The sequence below is a fragment of the Diuraphis noxia genome, unplaced genomic scaffold (genome assembly GCF_037042655.1).
Source record: "Diuraphis noxia isolate RWA-SAM2 unplaced genomic scaffold, SU_Dnox_SAM2 contig0001, whole genome shotgun sequence".
NCBI classification, from domain to species: domain Eukaryota; kingdom Metazoa; phylum Arthropoda; class Insecta; order Hemiptera; family Aphididae; genus Diuraphis; species Diuraphis noxia.
The window spans coordinates 49,451,091-49,473,951 of record NW_028301711.1 but is presented as its reverse complement, the minus strand read 5'-3'; the positions used below and the strand labels follow the sequence as shown (position 1 = coordinate 49,473,951).

General features: G+C 27.5%; 1 protein-coding gene across 1 annotated transcript in view; it reads right to left on the bottom strand.

Annotated features, from left to right (window-relative positions):
* LOC107161469 (hemocyte protein-glutamine gamma-glutamyltransferase-like) overlaps positions 1-14,915 on the bottom strand; it is a 58,485-nt gene extending 43,570 nt beyond the window's left edge. The window contains exon 1 of the mRNA XM_089217737.1: positions 14,830-14,915. The gene's annotated coding sequence lies outside the window, so the exon portion shown is untranslated. The remainder of the gene's footprint in view (positions 1-14,829) is intronic.
* Positions 14,916-22,861: the final 7,946 nt, after the last annotated feature.

Here is a 22,861-nt window from a genome sequence, read left to right as displayed (position 1 = left end):
TTTAAAAAAACCTATAAACTAGATACTTGAATTTTTTACCAAACGTTTATTTTATTATTTTATTATTTTATATCCAGAATAATAGTTTTAAAATAGTTTTAATTTGTTTATAAATATTAACGAAATTAACTTAACAAATAACAATGATTTTAGTTATTTCGCTATAACTTAAAATAATTATTCGTGAGTTCTTGAAATTTTAAAGTATATTATTATATCGCATTCACACAATGACATTTTCAAATACAGTTTTTTTAAATGAATTCAACCTACCGTAGTACTAATGCCTAATAGTAAAATAAATTAATTTAATCCCAATAATATCACAAAATTTACTTAGTATAGTATTGTATGGTGACAGATTGTCTTTGCTCAGAATCGTTTTTTGTGTCCAATGATTTTATATCATTGAATTCAAATTTAACCTATTTGGTACAGCGACCCCTCTAGAAACGACCTACTGTACTCGTACAGCATATTGTACCTACTTACAAGTTTTTTCTACTTGGGAACCACATGAATAATGATTACCATTTGAGTATAAAATATTAAAACACCTTATTTAAAAAAAGCGGGTAAGTCGTGGATGTCGCTTTGCTGTACTGTAGGTTACTGTAATGGATGGGATTAAATTTGAATGCAATGATAGGTATCATTGTATACGAAAAACGATTCTGAACGGAGATGATTTGTCATTCTATTTAAATATTGTCATATATTCTATTTTGAAACAAATATTTTATTTTTCAATTAAGACGCATTTTGCATATGGCATGGTTAATCAATTAGTGTAGTTATCATAATTCATAATACTTTATATTATCATAGATATACATGTACCTGGTTTGAGGATAAATCGTTATCATTACGCGATTTCATAAAAATTTAAAACTCAAACGCTCAAAACATTTTTCCTATAATGACACTTCAAATTTTCTCTATAGCTATTAGCTATTTGAAGCAAAACTTATGGAAAACTTGGTGTTAAATTTTATAACCTTAGATATAAATACAAACAATATTATGAATTTTGAACTACAAAATAATTTGCAAATATTCTTGGTTTTGACGAATTTTTGTCAATATTTGAAATTCAAATGCTAATTAAAATTTAATTTGAATTTCCGGTGGACATTTTTTTTGTGACAAAGATTGACAAATTTGTAAGGAATCTTGTATTAAATTTTCAAATCTTAGGTATAAAAGGAAAATTTTTTATGAATTTCTAGAATAAAATAATTTACGAATTTTCGTGATTTTTACGTATGTTGTCAAAATTAAAATTTGAATGCATGTAAAAAAAAAATTTGGCTATCTATTTCTTTTATTTTTCAACTGCTATTGCAAAACTATATTATGAGCCTTGTATTAAATTCTCAAATCTTAGAATTAAAAAGAAAAACTTTTATGAATTTCTATCTAAGATAATTTGAACATTGCCGTATATTTTATGTATTTAATCAAATTTTGAACTGTAAATTCTTATAAAAAAAATTTGTGACTATATCTTTCTTTTATTTTTCAACTGCTATTGTAAAAATATGTTAGGAGCCTTGTATTAAATTTTCAAATCTTAGGTATAAAAGGAAAATACTTGATGAATTTCTAGTTTAAAATTATTTGCGAATTTTCGTGATTTTTATGTATTTTGTAAAAATTCAGACTTTGAATGCTTTAAAAAAAAAATGTATTCATGTATATTTCTTTTATTTTTCAACTGCTATTGTAAAAATATGTTAGGAGCCTTGTATAAAATTTTCAAATCTTAGATCTAAAAAGAAAAATTTTTATGAATTTCTATCTAAGATAATTTGAACATTGCCGTAATTTTTACGTATTAAGTCAATATTTGAACTTCAAATACTAATAAAATAAAATTGTGCCTATGTATTTTTATAAATTTTTAATTACTATAAGAATAACTAATGAGGAACTTTGTATTCAATTTTCATGTATTTTGATTGGGCCAAAAAAATTTTATCAACCCTTCAAAAAATTTTTTCAGAAATATTGAAAATTTCAGTCGTCTATAAATATCTCAAAAAAAGTCAAAATATTTTGAAAATTAAATCATGTAAAGAAAATGCCAATCTTAATAACTGGTAAAATTTTCAAGTATCTAGGACTCATACTTTTTGAATTATAACAAATATTTAAAATCGTTTCAGGATAAATCGTTATCGTTACGCTATTTCGTAAAAATTTAAAATTCAAACGCACTTAAAATTTTTTCTATAATGATACTTCGAGTTTTCTCTATAGCTACTTGAAGGAAAACTTATGGAGAACTTAGTGTTGTATTTTTAATCCTTAGTTATAAACGCAAAAAATTTTATGATTTTTCAACTTCAAAATTACTTGCAAATTTTCGCGTTTTCGACAGATTTCGTAAAATTTTGAACTATAAACGCTTATAAAAAAAAATTGTGCCTATGTATTCTTATAATTTTTTAATCACATTAAGAATAACTTATGAGGAACTTTGTATTAAATTTTCAAGTATTTTGATAGGGCCAAAAAAATTTTATCGACACTTCAAAAAAAATTTTTCAGACAAATTGAAAATTTCAGTCGTCTATAAATATCTCAAAAAAAGTCAAAATATTTTGAAAATTTAATCATGTAAAGAAAATACCAATCCTAATAACTGGTAAAATTTTCAAGTATCTAGGACTTATACTTTTTGAATAATAACAAATATTTAAAATCGTTTCAGGATAAATCGTTATCGTTACGCTATTTCGTAAAAATTTAAAATTCAAACGCACTTAAAATTTTTTCTATAATGATACTTCGAGTTTTCTCTATAGCTACTTGAAGGAAAACTTATGGAGAACTTAGTGTTGTATTTTTAATCCTTAGTTATAAACGCAAAAAATTTTATGATTTTTCAACTTCAAAATTACTTGCAAATTTTCGCGTTTTCGACAGATTTCGTAAAATTTTGAACTATAAAAGCTTATTAAAAAAAATTGTGACTTACGATTTTTAATTTTTTTAGCTATAATAAGAACAACTCATAAGGAACCTTGTATTAAATTTTCAAGTTTTTTTGGTCGTCCAACATTTTTTTACCGACACTTCAAAAAAAAATTCTCAAAAAAAGTGTAAATTTCAGTGGTCTATAAATAACTCAAAAAAAGTCAAAATATTTTGAAAATTTAATCATGTAAAGAAAATGCCAATCTTAATAACTGGTAAAATTTTCAAGTATCTAGGACTCATACTTTTTGAATTATAACAAATATTTAAAATCGTTTCAGGATAAATCGTTATCGTTACGCTATTTCGTAAAAATTTAAAATTCAAACGCAATTAAAATTTTTCCTATTATGACGCTTCGAGTTTTCTCTATAGCTACTTGAAGTAAAACTTATGGAAATTTTATTTAACTTAATTAAACTGTATATAGAGAACACTAACATAAACATTTGGTGAAAATTTCAAGTATTTCAAGTGATTATTTTTTGAATTACAACCATATAAAAAAATCGATTTGGTCGAAAACTGATTTTGCGTAAAAATTCCCGTTTTTCTGTCATTTTTATTTTGTTTTTCTCGATTTTTTTGAAAACTGTTGGAAAATGTTTACTTTTGACCTCTATAATGCACCAAGGATCTTCAATTTTACATCGAAAACCACCCCCAAAGTTTGAAATCGAAGCATTATTTCGACTAGTTATGCTGTACACAGACACAAAAAAAAAAAAAAAAAAAACACACATCATTGTAAAATCAATACATTCATCACTTCGTTCAGAATCTAAAACTTATTCCGATAGAAAAATAATAAAACCCTAACCTATCGATGTTTTAACTTGCTACATAATTGGTAAATAACAAAATAAGAATACATATTATATTGCATAGATTATAGATACAATATTAAATGTGATTTTAAAAATAAATTAGAATAACGAATGAATTAAAATTGAATCTATTATTTTAAGACTAAAAACATATATCTATTTAAGTCGGTAAATTTTCTGTACAGGGATTATTATTAAAATAATAAAATATAATGAGCACCCTGGGTGGATGTACGTCTGAAAAAAGGATGTACTTGAAACAGAATATATTATAAATAAAATAAAATTCACTATGTTAAAACCCGGTTCATTAAAAAATTCAGTTATTAATTATTTCGGCTGCTGTTTATGATTCCTACTTATTAAATCAGCGGGATGTTGATTCCACTGAACCATACTACATATTTTAATACAATGTAAAATAAATATTTAATATTGTACACTTTAATTGTATATAGGTATAGTTGGTTCATTATATATCGTACCAAACTGAATTCTGTAAAATACCTATACTTATGACTATACTGATTAGGTATCAATGTAATTAGGTATATCCTACATTAATTGTTTAATGCACCTATGCAATATAATTGTATAAATCATGATAATATAATATGCATTTTAAGTGAATTATATATTATAATAATAGTATTTAATATAATATATTACATTATTTTATTTTTTATTTCATTTTTAAATGTTTCAACATGTACAAATGTACATAATATAGTTAAGATGAAAATTGAATAAAAATAAATATCTAATACTAAAAAGTAAAATAATTAACAACAAACATATAACAAAAACATTGAGACACAACAATTACTAGATAAATAACCACTTAATGCTTTTCTTTCAATGTTTTGATAAATGCGGTTATATTTTTTTTTGTCAACAATTTCAGTATTTATTTTTATGGTTTGTAAACATAATAATATATTAACTGTGGTAAATTATATATTATTTATTTTAACATCAAAATTTATATAGATGATTATAATAATATTATAGGTAATAGTATAAATTATATCATCAAATACGGCACAACAATAAAAGTTGTTCAGTGTCCAATTAATATTTATATATATTTCAGTTTGAAATATATAAATCATATGGCTAATAAAAACAGTAGGTAGGTAATATTTATATTTTACAAAATTATTCTATTGTTTATAATTGTTCAAATTAAATACAGATTTCTATATATCGCGACTTAAAAAATAACGACAGTTACGTTATATAAAAAAAATTATCATATTTTTTTAATTTAAATATGGGTTTTGCTATTAAAAAAAATGAAATTAAATGAAACACCACGAATAAGTGTTAAGAATAGTTGCTTAAAAATGTATAAAAAATATACCACAAATGCATTTCTAATCTATTTAGAAGAATGTTATGGCCAATGTATATAAAGCTAAACTTAGGTATACTTATAAATGTGAACTAATTATGTAGGTATTATCGACGTATTAAAAATGTGTATTAACGTAATGTATAAGTATTTTTGGTACTGTTGGAAGTTTAGAATAAATCATAAATTATCACAAGTTAAATGAATCATCAAGAAAGAAAATGCTTAAAATAATGTTTAAGGTGGAAGTATAGTTATCTTGTAAAAGTGCACTCACCGGATAACATACCACCTGGAGAATGATAAAAATATTACCTACTTATAAGTTAAAATCGAACATTTATTATTCTAGTGATACTTACAGTATGTGCAGTAAAAAATTCCCAGTTGAGGAAATGGTCTCTTTTCCACCAACTCCCACCCTACGTGTGCCCTTGCCTTTGTACCAACCAATGATCTTTAAGTCACGGTTTTAAAAATTGATAGTAAATAGATTTTTCTATTAATTTTATAGTTATATTTTTTGTTTTGATGTTCAGCGTACCTTATGATATATTGCACAATTTGTAATTCCACATTTAGAAGTGTGTATATTTTATATCCTGCTTGCTATTAAATTTCATGAAAAATTCAAGATTATTTTTAACTTGGAGAAGTACTTTTAGAATGTAAAAACTGTGATTGGGTAATTTAAAAACAGTTTGTAGGCTATCTAATTTTATGGAGGTAGGTAGGTAGGCACATAACCGATTGGTCATAGAAGTCGTTTAGAATGGCCATGATAAAATTAGTCACAAGTTAAAATATTTTAGTAACATAAAAGTTATTAATTAAAGTATGACTGATGTAAAGTTATAATAAGACCATAATTTTTTTTTCTTACATGATGTATTACAATAGGAAATTAAAAATAAAGTAAAATGCATTAATTTTTAAATTTTGTAATGGTTTAAGACGTACGTGGACAGTTAAATTTCTGCACGTGACATCAAAAAATCAGTTTGGCATAAGCTTGTAAAGCTATAACCATACCCAAGTTGACATATTTTAGACATCGGCAGTGTAATAATATGAAGAAATCATTGTTGATTTTGCATAGGTTTTGAATGTGTATGCGGGTGGACCCAAGTTCTTCAATAAATAATTCAGATTTTTGGAATTTTTAAATACACTTGAAAACCATTTTTCGAATCATTGAAATTTTTTATATCACTTACTTACACCCTGTGACAATAGACAATATAAGCTTCAGTTTTTTAAATAAGAATATCTATTTTTTTTTTTATTAATAAGCAGACTATTTTTAAGAATTTTGATGTAGGTATCTAAATCATAATTCAAGAATTTCGAGCTAGTAATTGTTGAGTCATGTAAATTTGTGTTTTAAGAATTACATGTCTATGGCAATTAGTAAAGTAGATAATATGGAGCTTAGATAATTTAAAAAAGATAATAAATTACTATTAATTTATCAATATCAATAATTTTCAAAACTTATTCAAGTAAATACTACATTGTCATCTAACATTATATAATATAGTTTTAATTTTTATAAATCTATTTTTAAGGATTATTATCCTTATTAACTCAGAAAAATTATCCACTAATTTTCAGTAAAAAATATGATTTTCATTTGAAAAATAAATGTTTTTATCGCCACATATACTCCTTAAGTAATATAAAAAATATCAGAAATTTGGAGAATTTGGTCTTAAGTCTACTTAAAAATTCTAAAATTTATTTTTTGAATTTCAATAATTATTAAAAATGAAAAATTAAAGAGCAAATTGGAGTCGAGCGTGCTCAAAAGAACACCGTGTTATTTTTTTACTGTTTTTAGATTTACTAATTATTATACGCATGGTATGCTTGTAAATAAAGCATATTTTGTTCATTTTATTTAATATAATATTTTGAAAATGTCATTACATTAGTGGTCTTATAGAAAAAAAATGATTAAGGAACACAATATTAATTTACAGTTAAAATTATGTAGGTGGGTGACCTATAACATTATTATAATTATGTAGGTAGTAAAGTTATTATATTTACAAGGAGTAAAATGTAGGCAAATTTAATGTTTTTAAGTAATTTTAATTGTATTATTAACACGAACATATTATCTAAACATTATTTTGATTAACAATTTGTATGCAATGTAAAATAATATTATGTAATGTTACGGAAACAAATAGGTTAGGTTTGATTTGGCATATTTGGTTGCTATCAATTATTACTAGCACGTTCAAATAATTTTAAGTTTTAAATAAATGTAATAATATACCTAATAGGTATTATATTTTTGATTTGTACTCTAGTCACAAATTAACCATGTCATCATTTAAGCTCTAGATTCCCGACGATGATCCTATTTAACACGACGTTTATAATAAAGGTACGATTTGAAAATTTCATGATAATAATAATTTAAAATTTAAAGAAAAATATGTACTGCAGTACATGCAGATGCAGTATATAATGTTAGATTTAGTACTATATGCAGTATAATAATCATTCAGTGAACTCGCGTTATGTCAAAACTTAAAAGGAATATAAATTGTTGGAGATATTGAATTTTATTGCAATTGTAATAATACATATTGGAGATTTCATTTGGGTTGAACATTACTGAAAATTCGAGATTTTGACTTTCGACATAATAAGAATCTACTGTATAATTGTGCGAAGCCAAATGTCATTAGTCAGAGAAGTTGTTGATACAATGATAATAATATTAATACTATATTGTTTTAAACAGTTTGCATTGATTAGATTATCGGGAACATCTCCATAATAATAAATATTTTTCCGATCACATTTTCGAGGACACATTTAGTATAAAATATATATAATTACTATTATATCACATGGAACTTTATTGAATTTAAATAAATCGTTAACGACACTGCACGTGTCTATCATTATGTAATATTGATATACCTAGTACGGCGCAGAAGTTCGGTTTCGCAGTCATCCGTGAAGCGTGAGAAAAATAAATAAAGAACAACCTTAGACCGTCGGTATTATAACAATATAACAATTATGTGTAATAAAACTTATGATATTGTTATATTGAATTCGATATTGGTCGACACAGTTTAATAGAAACATTTCAGGAGTATAAAGTGCGCGTGGCATTACGAGCACGACTCGCCGTGTGTATGCCAGTACATCATATAATGTCTCATCCTTCCTTTGGTTGCAATAACAATACAGTAATTATCCCACGGTCAACAACGAACACCGAAAGTAAATTTAATTGAAAATCTGTTAATCTGTTAATAAATGATAATTTATTAATCTTATCGATTATCGTGACGTGTTTACTTAAGTAAGATGTGTTTTTTTATGATAGTTAGGTATTATTTATTATAGTTGCATAACACTTTAGTATACGACCAGCCGTAATCATTTTCCTCCAATAATGGGACACCATTTACCTACAATAAGGAAATAAAAATAAAATAAATATATTATATTAAAAAAATTAAACTATTTTTTTCGATTTATTAACAGTTAGGTATAATTTTTTATAATAATTATAATATTATTAACTGGTTGTGAAATAATTTTAAATGAAAATAAAATAAATAGGCTAAATCAACGGGTAAATAGTTTAATACTTGTAAAATGAATATAATTTTAATCTAAAAAAAGTGTCTGGTGGAAAATGGAAACCAACCTATTTCATTTTTGGCGGAAAAATTGACCCATCCGATAATATTAATATTATTGTGTTTATTTATTATTTGATGTTTAGTGAGGCATTTATTGCAAAAATTTATTAACTGCAGTAATTTGTATAACATGTCTTAAATTAGTTGAAAGCTCGTTGAAATCAATTTATGATGTGTTGAAGCTGATCTTAGACCAATTTAAAAATTTAATTGAAGATGTAATTATTTTGTTTTGTCTGATGTCTAGTTTTGTCTTAAGACAGAATAAATTTCCAAATATATTTATAAAAATTATACATTTAAATATTTTAGAAGTATAAATTTATCTATTGTCTGTTTGAAACAATAAAAAGTACTATCAATGTAATAGAAGATAATGTTTAAAACTAGTACCTGCCTAGAATAATAATAATAATAATATTTTTTTTTTTTTTTTTTTTTTTTTTTTTTTTATTAAGAGAAAAGCCTCGATAACGTGACCATTGGCTTATTTTTACATCAAATGACGACTTAAATTAAATTGTACAGTTCAGTATCTTTCAAAAATAAAATTATGTTTTGGGTGGATTTTTCGTCAGGGCCCAGTGCGTCGTGAAGGTGTTCCGGTATGTTGAATTTTTGTCTTGCCTCTTTTGTGTCTCTGCATTCGGTGATAATATGTTTGATTGTAGATGTAATTCCGCATGTAAGGCATATTTTTGGTGGCTCCTTTTTCATGAGGTGACCATGTGTGTAATGCGTATGACCTATTCTGAGGCGATTTAGTACGACTTCCTCTCTTCTTTTGAGCGACATAGGGTTATTCCATTTTTCGATAGTTCTTTTTATCTCATTTAATTTGCTATTCATTTTGAGCCATTCTTTTTGCCAGATATTTTTGATTTGGTTGTATATAATTTTTTTAGTATCTTTGTCGGATTTAATATTCCACACAGTTAGTTGATGTAGATTATTGGCTTTTTCCTTGGCAAGTAAGTCGGCTCTTTCATTACCAGGTATTCCGCAGTGCCCGGGAATCCATGCGAAGATTAAGTTATCGTTAAATTTATTAGTCAAGTTAATTATTTTATTAGTTATAACATTATTGTTATTAATATTACTAAGACTAGCTAGAGTGCTCATGGAGTCTGTAAAAATTATGTACTTATTATTATGCAGGTTGGCACTTATTATATAGGATAGTGCTTTATATATAGCTAGTGCCTCAGCTGTATAAATGCTACAATTATCCGACAACCTTTCAGAAAGTTCGGTTTGTAGGAAAACTGCAGCAACACCCACCCCTTTGTCTGTTTTTGAGGCGTCGGTATATATATGTATGTGGTCTGGTAAAGTGTTTATTAATTCATAGAATGCATTTTTGTATGTAAGATTTGTGGTTTCTTTTTTGTTGTAAATCGCTATTGACATGTCAAACGAGTACTTTGTCGTTGTCCATGGAGGTTTTACTGGTATTTCTCTAGTCAATATATTACTTATTTCTAGTTTTAGTTCTCCCTCTTTTTCTTTTATTCTTTTGTACATAGGTTGTATTAATTTTTTGTTGTTGTTAAAGGTATTTTCGAATCTGTTATTGAATACTGTGGAATACGTTGGTTTGTTCGGGTCGGTTGCTATTCTTACCGCGTATTGCAACATCAGTTGATTTCTCCGATTATTAAGTGGTTGTTCTCCTGTAATGTTGAGTATGCTGTTTATGGGACTACTTCTAAATGCACCAGAAGCCATTCTTAAGCCAGCATTATGGATAACGTCAAGCATTGTCAGTGCTGAGTTTTTCGATGTCATATATAAGGGGGATCCGTAATCCAAAATTGATCTGATTAGTGAATTGTAAATGTTTATTAGGGTTTTAGAGTCTGCTCCCCATTTCGTACCTGAAAGTGCTTTGATAATGTTTAGTCTTTTTTTGGCTTTGTCTTTTAGCTTTTTTATGTGTGTGGTCCAGGTAAGTTTTTCATCGAAGGTAAGACCTAATATTTTTAAGTGTCTTGTGTAGGGAATTATTTTGTTGTCCATTTTTAAAGTTGGTTTTTTTTTAATTTTTTTGTGTGAAAATATTATGAACTGGGATTTTTCTGGTGCAAATTTGAATCCTGTATTTTTGCTCCAATCGTGTAACGAGTTGGTGTATTTCTGTAATTCTTTTCCTAAAGTGTCAATACATTTGTGTCGAAAGAAAATATTGCTGTCATCCGCATATATTGTAATTTTTCCAGGGGTGGGTATAAGTTTAGATAAGTCATTTATTGCAATTAGAAATAATTTTACACTTATGGAAGAGCCTTGGGCAATTCCGTTATTCAGGTTATATAAGGATGAATGATGTCCATCAACAGCAACTTCGAATGTTCGGTCAATAAGGAAATTATGTATGAAATATAAAATGTTACCTTTAACGCCCCAGTCTAGTAAGATTGATATAATTCGGTATCTCCATGTCATATCGTACGCTTTTTGTATATCGAAGCTTACCAGTCCCATGTATTGTTTGCATGCAAATGTTTCACATATTTCTGTATCAATGTTTACAAGGCAGTCGTAGGTCGATCTGTTTTTTCGAAATCCAAATTGTTCTTCGGCGAGAAATTTATTTTTTTCTAGAAACCAATTAAGTCGAACGCTGACTATTTTTTCGAATATTTTACTCATTGTGCATAGCAGCGATATAGGCCTGTATCCTTGTACTGCGAATTTATTTTGGTTAGGTTTATGAATTGGGATAATGGTAGCTTGTTTCCATTTTTTTGGGAACTTGTGTTGTGTCCACATTTTATTAAATATTTTGAGTAATGTAATTTTTCCTATTTCGGGTAGATTTTGTATAAATATGAAGGGGATGTCATCGGGTCCACAACAGTTGCTCTTATGTTCATTAATAATGTTGTCGAGTTCTTTTCTTGTTATTTTCAAATTTAGGTTTGGTGTATCAATATGTTCAGCAGTGGTTAGTTCCTTAACGTTTATATTTTGTTTTTCGAATTCGGATTTGTACTTTAAGAAATTTGGATCAAAGTTGTTATCATCGCTTATTTCCTGAAAGTATTCACCTAGTGCGTTTGCTATTTCTAACGGTTCTGTAATAATGGATTTATTATTATTAGTTCTGAGTAATTTGATATCCGTTGATTTTTGAACTCCTTTTATTGATTTTACTTTGTTCCACACTATATTAGGATTTTCAAGGCAGGTAATTGATGACGTAAAAGAGTTCCACGAGTTTGTTTTACAATTTTTTATAATGTATTTAGCTTTAGCTCTTTGTTTTTTAAGTTCAATTAGGTCGATTATGCTTCTGCTTTTTCTAAATTTATTTAAGGCTTTGTTTTTGATTTTAATTATGTTTTTACATTCTTCCGACCACCATGGTACGGGCTTTTTGGTTCCGCTGTATTTATTTTTTTTTATTATATTCATTCCAGTGTTATGTATTATTTCTGTAAAGGTATCAACTATTTCGTCTATGTTATTATCATCCATTGGGAGGCATTTTTCAAGTTCAGATTGAATTGTATTTGAAAATAATTCCCAATTAGGTTTTTTTAAGTTCCATTTCTCTTTGGTTTTATATATTAAGGTAGAGTCTCTGTTATGGATATTAATGATAATAGGCCAGTGGTCACTGTTATATAATTCTTGTTCCACCGTCCAATTCAGATTGGTTGATATATTTGCAGATGAAAAGGATAGGTCTATGGCCGATACTGATCCATTGGCGGTATTAAAGTGCGTAGGGCTTCCGTCGTTAAGTAGTGTGATATAGTTATGGTCAAGCATTTTTTCTATTTTTTTTCCTCTACTATCAATATGCGTGCTTCCCCATAGAGTGTTATGACTGTTAAAATCACCGGTTAGTATATAGGGTCGTGGTAATTGATTAATTATATTTTCTAGATTTTCGATTTCAAAATCATGTTGGTTTGGAAGATATATGTTACAAATAGTTATTTTTTCTTTTATGTGAACAGTTATTGCTGTAACTTCGAAGTCGGAGGTGATTTTAATTTCTTCGGAAGGAAAGGATGAGTTTGCGTAGATTGATGCGCCTCCGCTGGCTCGACCTCTGACAGAACGGTTTTTTGAATAACCGAGGTAACCTTTAAGTTCTGCGATGTGGGTTTCGGGGAAATTTGTTTCTTGTAAGCAGATTACCAAGGGAGAGTATTTATGAATTAATCTTTTGAGATCGTCAATTTTTTTGTAGAATCCATTAATATTCCATTGTAGTATATTATTATGATCTGTATTGGATTTATTTAATGTAATTTTATGCATGCTAATTAATAATTATTTTGTTTGGTATGGATGTGGGTATAAGTTGATTATGAGTGTATTTGGGTATATATATGTATATATATGTGTGTGAGATATTGTTATTTTGATAGAGTTAATGGCTTTACTGATCGGTTGGGTTATCATTGGGTAATGAGTGGCCTTCCGTATTTAAGGTAGTTGCTACATTGTGTTCTAGATTAATTGATTCAAATAGTTTGTTTGATAAGCGCGTTAATCGATTTTTCAAACCTTGCGATTTAATTAACGGCCTGACCAACTCAATTGTGTTTAGTAAAGTTTTGGTATCTGTTCCGTATTGTTTACAGATATCGATAGGGTCTGAGTTACCTTGTATATTTATTATTATGTTCTTAAGTTGATCGAAATCTATATCTATGTCTTTATTATTATCAAATAAATTTCTGGCAGGTTCAATATGAATGTTTATATTTTCGATGAGTTTTTCTGTTGAATTTGATCTTATTACTGTTTTAGATTTTTTGATGATTTGATCTTTTTGGATTTTTGTTGCAGTAGATACAGTAATAGTTTGTTTTTTTTCATCGGTGGTTTTTGTGCCGGTTAAGTTAATTACACTAATTGGTTCCTGCGTGACGTTGGAAGTGGTGGAGTTTGATGCCGCTCTTTTAATACCTCCTTTATCGGTTGTTGTCGTGGTCTGGTCTATTTCCATTTCTAAATTGTCATTATTAATTAGGTCATTATTTCTTGTATTTTCCTTGGGTGTATTTGAGTCTGTGTTATCTATAAAATTAATGAGGTCAGTAGGTTCACTACAATCTTCAATGTTGTCGGTCTGTGATTCAATGCTAAACGGGCATTTTGAGGCTACATGGCCGGTCATCTTGCAGCTGAAACACGTTACTTGATCGTCGGAAATGAATATACGGTGATTTGTTCCGTCATAGTTTATGAGTATGTCGCTAGGCATTTTGGGTATATCTTCGGCTTTAACAAATAGTTGTCTTCTAAAACTAAGTATGTGGGTATATCCCTCAAGTTGTATACCGGCTCTGAGGCAGGTGATAGGGCTAGAGGGGATAATATTATGGTGACGTAATGCTTCTAATATGATACTATTAGGGATATTATTATATACATTTGCCAGTATGAATCGCTTATCTGGGTTATATAAGTGGCGAATAAGAATAGATTTATTTTGTATTTCGATTGTCTTATGTTTAGTTATTAGCTCGTTAACTAATTCTTTGGAGTTAAGGAAGATGCAAAATCTTTTTTTTGAAATTCTGGAGACGGAGATTATATTTTTGGGTTCAACGATGTCCCCAATCTTTTTAATGTATTCTATTTGGGACACTTCATCTACTGCATCGAATACAATGGCTTGTTCTTTTTTTGGATATGAGCTGTTGCCTAATGTTTCGGCGAATGTAATTGTTGGATTGAAGGTGGTGGTGGTGGGCGATGGTTGGAGCTGTTGTTTCTGTTGGTTGGATGATATCATATTATTTTTGATTGAATTGGTTGTAGCTTTTGAATTTTGAGACGGATTGCCATTTGATTGTGGAATTTTTGAGATATTAACCTGTAGTTTGTTAGGAGTTGTTCTAGTAGGTGGGGATGTGTGCTTCGGTGAAGCGGAGGTTCCTTTGATAGGAGGGGGCGTACGATGAGTGAGACTCATTTTGTACGGAGGTATATGAAATTATAATTACGTTATTTAATTCCTTACCTTGACCCGTACATGTTGGTTTTATTTGTGGAAAAATCTGATAAACCGTCGTGATGTAGATAACGCACTAAACTTTACTATACACGACTGTCGCTATCGGAGTGTGCCACGGGACTGAATAATATTTTATAATAAATTATCGATTGAAATTTTATTATAGAACTGTATTAGGCGCCGTTTAATAAAATACATTACGTTATATACACACATATATACATATATATATATATTTGACACAATAAAAAATACTTGTATATATATATATATATACTTAATAATAAGTAATTATAAAATAATATAAAAAAAAATGAACGATCATATACTTAAAAAAATATAAATCTAATAAGTAAAAGACTTTTCACATAAAATATCTATAATTGATAGAAAATGAAAACTTAAAGATACACATATTATCTTAAGACAAATTAGACATTCTTAAAAGAATATGAAGGAAAACTGCGCTTTTAAAAAATGAATCTGGTGAAATGTAGTACTACCTACACCGAAAATTGTTATAGAAAATATCTGAGGAGGGAATCGTACACTATTTACCCAACATTCACTAGCGCATCTCCGCCAATAAATCCGTGAAAAACGTTTGACACTTTTTTTGAAACTTGAAACTTTTAATTCATTACAGTAGTTTGAGTAATTCATCGGATAATAATCATCAGTTAATTGGATTCGAAGAATCTCACATACCTATATTATGTAGATATACCTACATATTATATTATGCACCTACTTTAATATCCTAATTATTTTAAATGGTACGGCGTAAGAATGGCGTGTAGAAATTAAAAGTTAATATTGGAAAATGTCTCTCAAGTTTCTCTATTTAATTTTCAATGTAATCATTCTTCATACGGACAAGGGCAGTACAATTTGATAGATCGATGATTAAACTTTATATTTATATTATCTGTTTAAAGGTATTTGTCGTGTTTGCTGTTTAACGCGCTTACTTATTGGTGGTCTTTGGTTCGTATATTGTTTGAAATATTTTTGAAGCTCATCGCGTGTGTATTAAACGAATTACCAAAGCACATATAGAATTTGAATAAATGAAACTCCCATACAACTTTAATAAGGAAAATAAGAATAGAACGTGACTTGTGAGGGGAAAAAATGCTTAAAACGAGTATCGTTCATACTTAGAAAAGTAAATGGAGGAGACACGCACGGGACACGAATTTTAAAAAAGAGAGAATTTTCTTTAAATAAAGATGTATGGTTACGCTGAACGAATGTTTCCCACAGTAGTAATAATATTATTATGTCTCTGTGGGAGTTTCTGTTCATATTTATAATGTTAAATAATAACTGTGCTATAATAAAGTACCCATATATAAATTATGCGAATAAAAGCTATTTACTATATTACGAAATATAAATATAAAGTGTAAAATAATCATTAAAATAATATCGTTATGTTTACGCCGTAATAGTTTGATTGTATTATTTAAAGTCAACATTCAAAACAACCAAACCTACCTACCTATTATATTGTTTACAAAACATAAAAATAAATCAAGACACATTACTTTCTATATTGTTTTATACAGTAAACTTGACCTCTATATTAAGTTCGTATACACTAGACGACAAAGATCTTTAAAAAACTTTAAATTAAATAATAAAAATCTACTGCATGTATTGTTTTAATTTTTAGTGAGAAATTATAATAATCAGTTAAAAATGTCGAATAACTATACTTATAATAATTCATTATATTTGAAATAAAATATCTTTCGCAATGCATGGTGTATGGGTTAATCGCAAATATATTATGTACATTTTATTTTCAGGAAACGGTTTTACAATAACTTTCAACATGAGAATCATAATAGTTTTTGTATTAAGGCCTGATAGGAGTGATGAATGTACTATAGTTATATAACCCTCTGTTTTTTATTGTCACGTCGAGATGTGTTGATCAAGATGGCCTCTGATAGTCGATTTGATCTTAAAATTATTTCAGTTCATTTTGATTTACTTTTAGACATTTTTAATTTCCTATGTACAATTTTGGTTAACATATTTGTATTATATTTTACAATTTAGCAAATTCAAGCTTTTAATATACATTAATTTACATTTTGATATTTTTTTGTAATAGTAAACTAGTTTCTGTGTAATAAATACGATTTATTATTGGCTTCACAAGGAATTAAATTCAAACCTGGAGTTTTTCTAAAAAAGTAAAAACTTAAAAGTCATTAATTAAAATAATAGAAAAAATAGGGAATAATAACAACTCAATTTATGCAAAAAAATTAAAAATGAGGTTACTGTGAAAAGAAAAATCAATGAAACGTAATCATGATAGGTAAGTACCAGACCTATATATATATATATATGTCGTAGGCATATAGTAAAATCAGGCATTTTATTAAATGCCTAAGCATATAGTCAAAGAATTTAATGTTTATGCAATTTCATTATCCGCCTAGACATTTAGTTGAATGCCTATTTCATGCCAAGCAAATAATTAAAAAAACATTTTGTATTATTTTAAAAATTTAAATATATTTTCTATCAGTTATTTATTGCTATTTTATATATAAAAAAGCTGTGTATTATTTATTAATATGAAAATCACGTAGTTATATGAAATAATATGTTTAATTTCGTGTTAATTATTATTTAGTATTGTTTTAAAAATGAAATCGTAAATATATTCAGGTAATAAATAATTAGATGTGATAGACATAAATGATAGTAGCTAGGAGTACCTATATTGTATAGTCTATATTATAGTCAGTATAGTCTATTGTACAAGTAGTAAGTACTATATATTCTTATTAAATAAAAATAAAAGTTCCATTGGTTTGTTACCTTGGAAAATTAACGTAGGTACTAGGTTGTATGAGAACCTTATCTATATTGAGTACCGTGGGACAAATTATAATATTATCGATTATAATGACAAAAATATGGCGTTATGGAAAAAGATACAGAACATGCGATTGAATTGTACAATGATTTAGTTTAGTACGTCTATTACGTTTACGTAAATCGTATGTAGTTTGATCGTGATCGCATGTTATATTGTAACATAGTTATACCTATATCTTCCAGCAAATGCCACCAAATAACAACATGTGACAACAAGTAATAGGTAACAAAAACTTGTAATTATAATATAACTTTTTTTATTTATTTTTATTATTTCATTTTTAAAACAATAGTAATAGTTGACACAATGTACCTTATTTGTTTTAAACGATAATGGTGCATCTTTTCATACGATTTTATTTAACGATAATGCGTAGACGTAGGAACATGAGACGAGCATATCCGGTAAATATCTATACTTAGAGAGCTTATATAAGAAGAGAGTGGCCAACTCGCTAAAACAGTTTGATTGACCGTTTGATATGGCCCAGCCATTCTCAACCTGTGGGCATTGAATTGATAAAAAAATTTCAAAAGTAATGTAAGTATAAAATAGGGATAACAGAACAATCAAAGTGTGTTCTACGTGATTGAGATAAGGATGATTATGTTACATAATTAATGTTTTTGTATTTTCACTATTTATATTTTATAAAGATTTTGATCTCGTTTCGTTAATTTCAAGTTTCGGCCCACTTAATATTTTAAAATATTTTATGTGGCCCCAATAAAAAAAAAAGGTTGAGTATGGCTGATATGGACTGTTGTTTACAGTTCATTAGTGTTTTACTACAAACAATTATTCAAAATTATCTTTTACATTGTATGCATTTATCAATCATTGCATCGTTAATCGGTTTACATTAAATTAATAATAACATAGAACAATAATATTTCACGTTCGTGAACTTAGCGGCACTCATGTAACAGATTTCAATAAAACCTATCCAACAATTTTGTTGGACATTGTTGGAAAGGTTTTACAATTTGTTGGACCGTCATTAAGAAGTTATAAAAATTTTTCCAAAACCGCCGCTAAGTTCACACTAACGGCCAACATTAAATCAAACACATAACAAACTATCCAAAACTGTTGTAAACGGTTTGTTGGACGTTGTTGGAAAGGTCTCGCAATTTGTTGGAACTCTGTTTGTTTTATACGAATTTTTGAAAAAGTGCCGCTAACTTCACACAATCGGCCAACTTTTTTTAAAAGTTCCAAAAGCTATCCAAAACGGTTCTATATGGTTGGTTGGACGTTGTTGGAAAGGTCCCGCCATCTGTTGGAACTCTGTTTATTTTATATAAATTTTTGAAAAATGCCCCTCAGCCAACTTTATTTAAAAGTTCCAAAAACAATATAAAACGGTTCTATATGGTGCCACTCGGCCAACCATAAAGTTTATAAATAAAGAACGTTCAATTGGTTTTTTAGAAATCGAATTTTATCTGTTATCTTTAAAATACCATGAGATACTCTCCAATATATACTCCTCTACACGCCTTCTGACTAAACTTTTAATCTTACAACATAACTATATTATAAAGGTTAAATTGGTATTACTACTTTTAAAATGATAACATACAAATAATTTTCACAGAAAATCAGCTTCTTCTCAGTTGACTATCCAACGACAACGAATTAACAAACAAAAAGTTTGATATTGATTTTAAGTGAATTTAAAAGCATGGCTGGGCATTAACGAGTTAAGTTAATATTAACTAAGACCAAAGTTAAATAACTAGTTAATTTTTTTTAGCTAAATTTTAACTTAACAAGTTAATTTGTTTACATATTTAATGTGTTAACTTCGAGTTAAGTATACACAAATTTCTTAAAATTAAGTTACACGAAAATCGTTATTCTTGGTTTAAATATGTAATTTTGTCCAAATTTAAAATTAAATTATCTGTAAAAAATAAATTTATTTATATATTTTTAAGATTTTTGGTTACATTATGAATTATTTATGAGAATCTTTGTTTAAAATTTTCAACCCTTAATTATAAAAAATGAACATTTAATAATTTTTTAATTACAACGGTTGATAATTTTCAAAATGCTGATAAATGTTGTCAAAATTTGAACTTTAATTTCTTATAAAAAAAATTCGTGTCTATGTATTTTCAATATTTTTCAGCTGCTATTCTATCAATATATCAGGAACCCTGTATTACATTTTCAGACTTTTTGACCACCAAATAAAATGTAATTGACAATTATAAAAATAAAACTAAAAAACGTTTAGGAATTAATTTTAAACTCATACCTTATTTGTTTGTATAATAAATAACTATATTATATTTTATTTATTGAAATTTTGTAAACATGAGAATTATCAAAAAAATCAACAGAGTTCCAACAAATGGTGGGACCTTTCCAACAACGTCCAACAAACCGTTTACAACAGTTTTGGATTGTTTTTTGAACTTTTAAAAAAAGTTGGCCGATGGTGTGAAGTTAGCAGCACTTTTTCAAAAATTCGTATAAAACAAACAGAGTTCCAACAAATGGCGGGACCTTTCCAAAAACGTCCAACCAACCATATAGAATCGTTTTGGATTCTGTTTGAACTTTTAAAAAAAGTGGGCTGAGGGGCATTTTTCAAAAATTCGTATAAAATAAACAGAGTTCCAACAAATGGTGGGACCTTTCCAACAACGTTCAATAAACCGTTTACAACAGTTTTGGATTGTTTTTTGAACTTTTAAAAAAAGTTGGCCGATGGTGTGAAGTTAGCGTCACTTTTTCAAAAATTCGTATAGAATAAACAGAGTTCAAAAAATGGCGGGACCTTTCCAACAACGTCCAACAAACCGCGGAGAACAGTTTTGTAAAGTTTGTTATGTGTTTGATTTAATGTTGGCCGTTAGTGTGAACTTAGCGGCGGTTTTGGAAAAATGTTTATGTTTGTTAAGATCCTAAATTCTAACTCTTATAGAATACGATAATTGACCGTATCCACTGAACACAAGCCACGTGAGATACTCTTGCTCAATAAGTCGTTAGTCTTTATAGTTGGTGGTGGCGAAAACCTAATATAGACCACTCACTCAATGAAAAAATAGATAGGTATCGAAATCCGAAGGAAAAGGATACGTTTTATATTATATATATGATTACTATGACAGATACACACGAAAAAGATCCAACCAACTTGTTGATCATTGTTGTATTTAATTATTTTTGTCGTTTTAGAAACTTTAGTGCCACCAAATAACAGGGCTTTACATATATATTTATAAGGACAGCCGAAGTTAGGCGTGTCATTTAAATTTTTCAGTTTACGAATGTTTGCAGACCATTTTTAAATTATTATCAGATCTATATAGTAACAATATAGTTATATCAGCATATCTTACATAAAGTACATTATACATACGTAGACAAGTGAATTGGTGATGTGATAAAATTATAAGTATTAATAACTAGGAATTCAATTTTTGATTTTTGATTTATTTTTGATATTTTGATGGGAAATTATCAATTTTCCCAAATTCCTATTACTCTATGCTATTAATATTATGTTTATCTGTTGGAGTGTTGTATCACTGTCTGTTATTGTAGTAATATTGTAGCTATTATCATGTCTTCTTGTGCTATATTATAACTTGACATATTTTATACCTAACGTCAAATATGTTTTATAAGATCAATAATAATTTCAGATAATCAGATGATTAATTTGTCAGGAAAATTAAAACATTTTGTTAGTGATTTTTAGTTATGTAACACGATTTACGGATGAATGAAGGACTTTTGAAGTTCATGTGGTTGTAATTTGTAGGTGGCAGTGTAACACGTATAAATAATCTTTTTATTATTACTTATAGTTTGTAATACTATTAAAATATATTAATTTTTCTAGACCAGATCCGTATGATCAAAAAAAAAAAATGCATTTAAAAATAAAATACGATAACTCTATGTCAGATTTAAAACACATGTTGACTTTTGTTTTAATTTTAGCGAACCTAATTAATCGCTCCTAATAAAAAAAAAAAAAAATAATAGGTGCAATTGTACACTTTGCTGATTTAAAAATTGGTTTTAAAATGGTTCATAAGAAACATAAAAAAAAATTGTATTCCAAAACTATTTTATATTTTTTTTATTAATATCAATGTTTTTTTATAAGATTTTACTCAAAAACAATTTTATCCTTGTAATACTTATTATATTATTGTTTTTTAACCCACTTTTAAAAATGTATCCCTTTTTTAACTTTTTTTGTGTATTATTGTAAGTCATTGTATTTATATTTTTTTCAACAAGTTTAGTTAGTACTATTGATCTTCGATAGTCATCTCATTGAAGATCAATGTTAGTTTTTCTCTTTTTGTATACAATTTTCATGTGAAAGACATTTTTTTATTGTTATACTTATACATGAAAAATATTAAGACTGAGTAATAATAGTAATATAAATATGAATAATTTTTTTTCTGATAAAAGCTATTTGAACAACATTGATCATGCTTATAACACAAAGCTGCAGTACTTGATAAATTGTTCTTGTATCCGTTTTTGTTAGTGATACTATAATATAAATATACCTAATTGTGATTTATGTAGATTCCGAGGCATGTTAACCTACAAGTATTTTATTCATTCATTCATGCGGGGCAATAATTGTTAAACTTTCGTTTTGTTTGTTGCACGAAAAGTTAATGAACTCGGTGCTACGCCTTCTTTGCTCAGAAAATATGAATGATATACATTGCAGGAGGTGCATCTTCCAAAAGTTTAGATTTTCTGTAACGAAATAATATACCTATATCAACTTTTTCTAATGTAAACATAAATCGTATGATACCTATATTTATTCAATATAATATGCTATTTTCATACCAATACGCAATGTCTGCACAACTACAATGCAATGATCAAATAATAAAAATAGCATGAACGAAATTAATTGTGTGTATTAATATTATTTTTTAATTAAATTATCTTGTGGTGTATCTTTAAATTAGGTATTTAAAATTATTGAGGGTTGTAAGATTAGCTCGTGTTTTTTTTTTTAAATTTCAATTTGATATAACTTTTGTGTAAGTATTTCCAGTTATTAATCATTGGATTACAGAAAACGTGTAAAGAGTGTTTTATTATGACACTGTGGTTTTCGTGTAT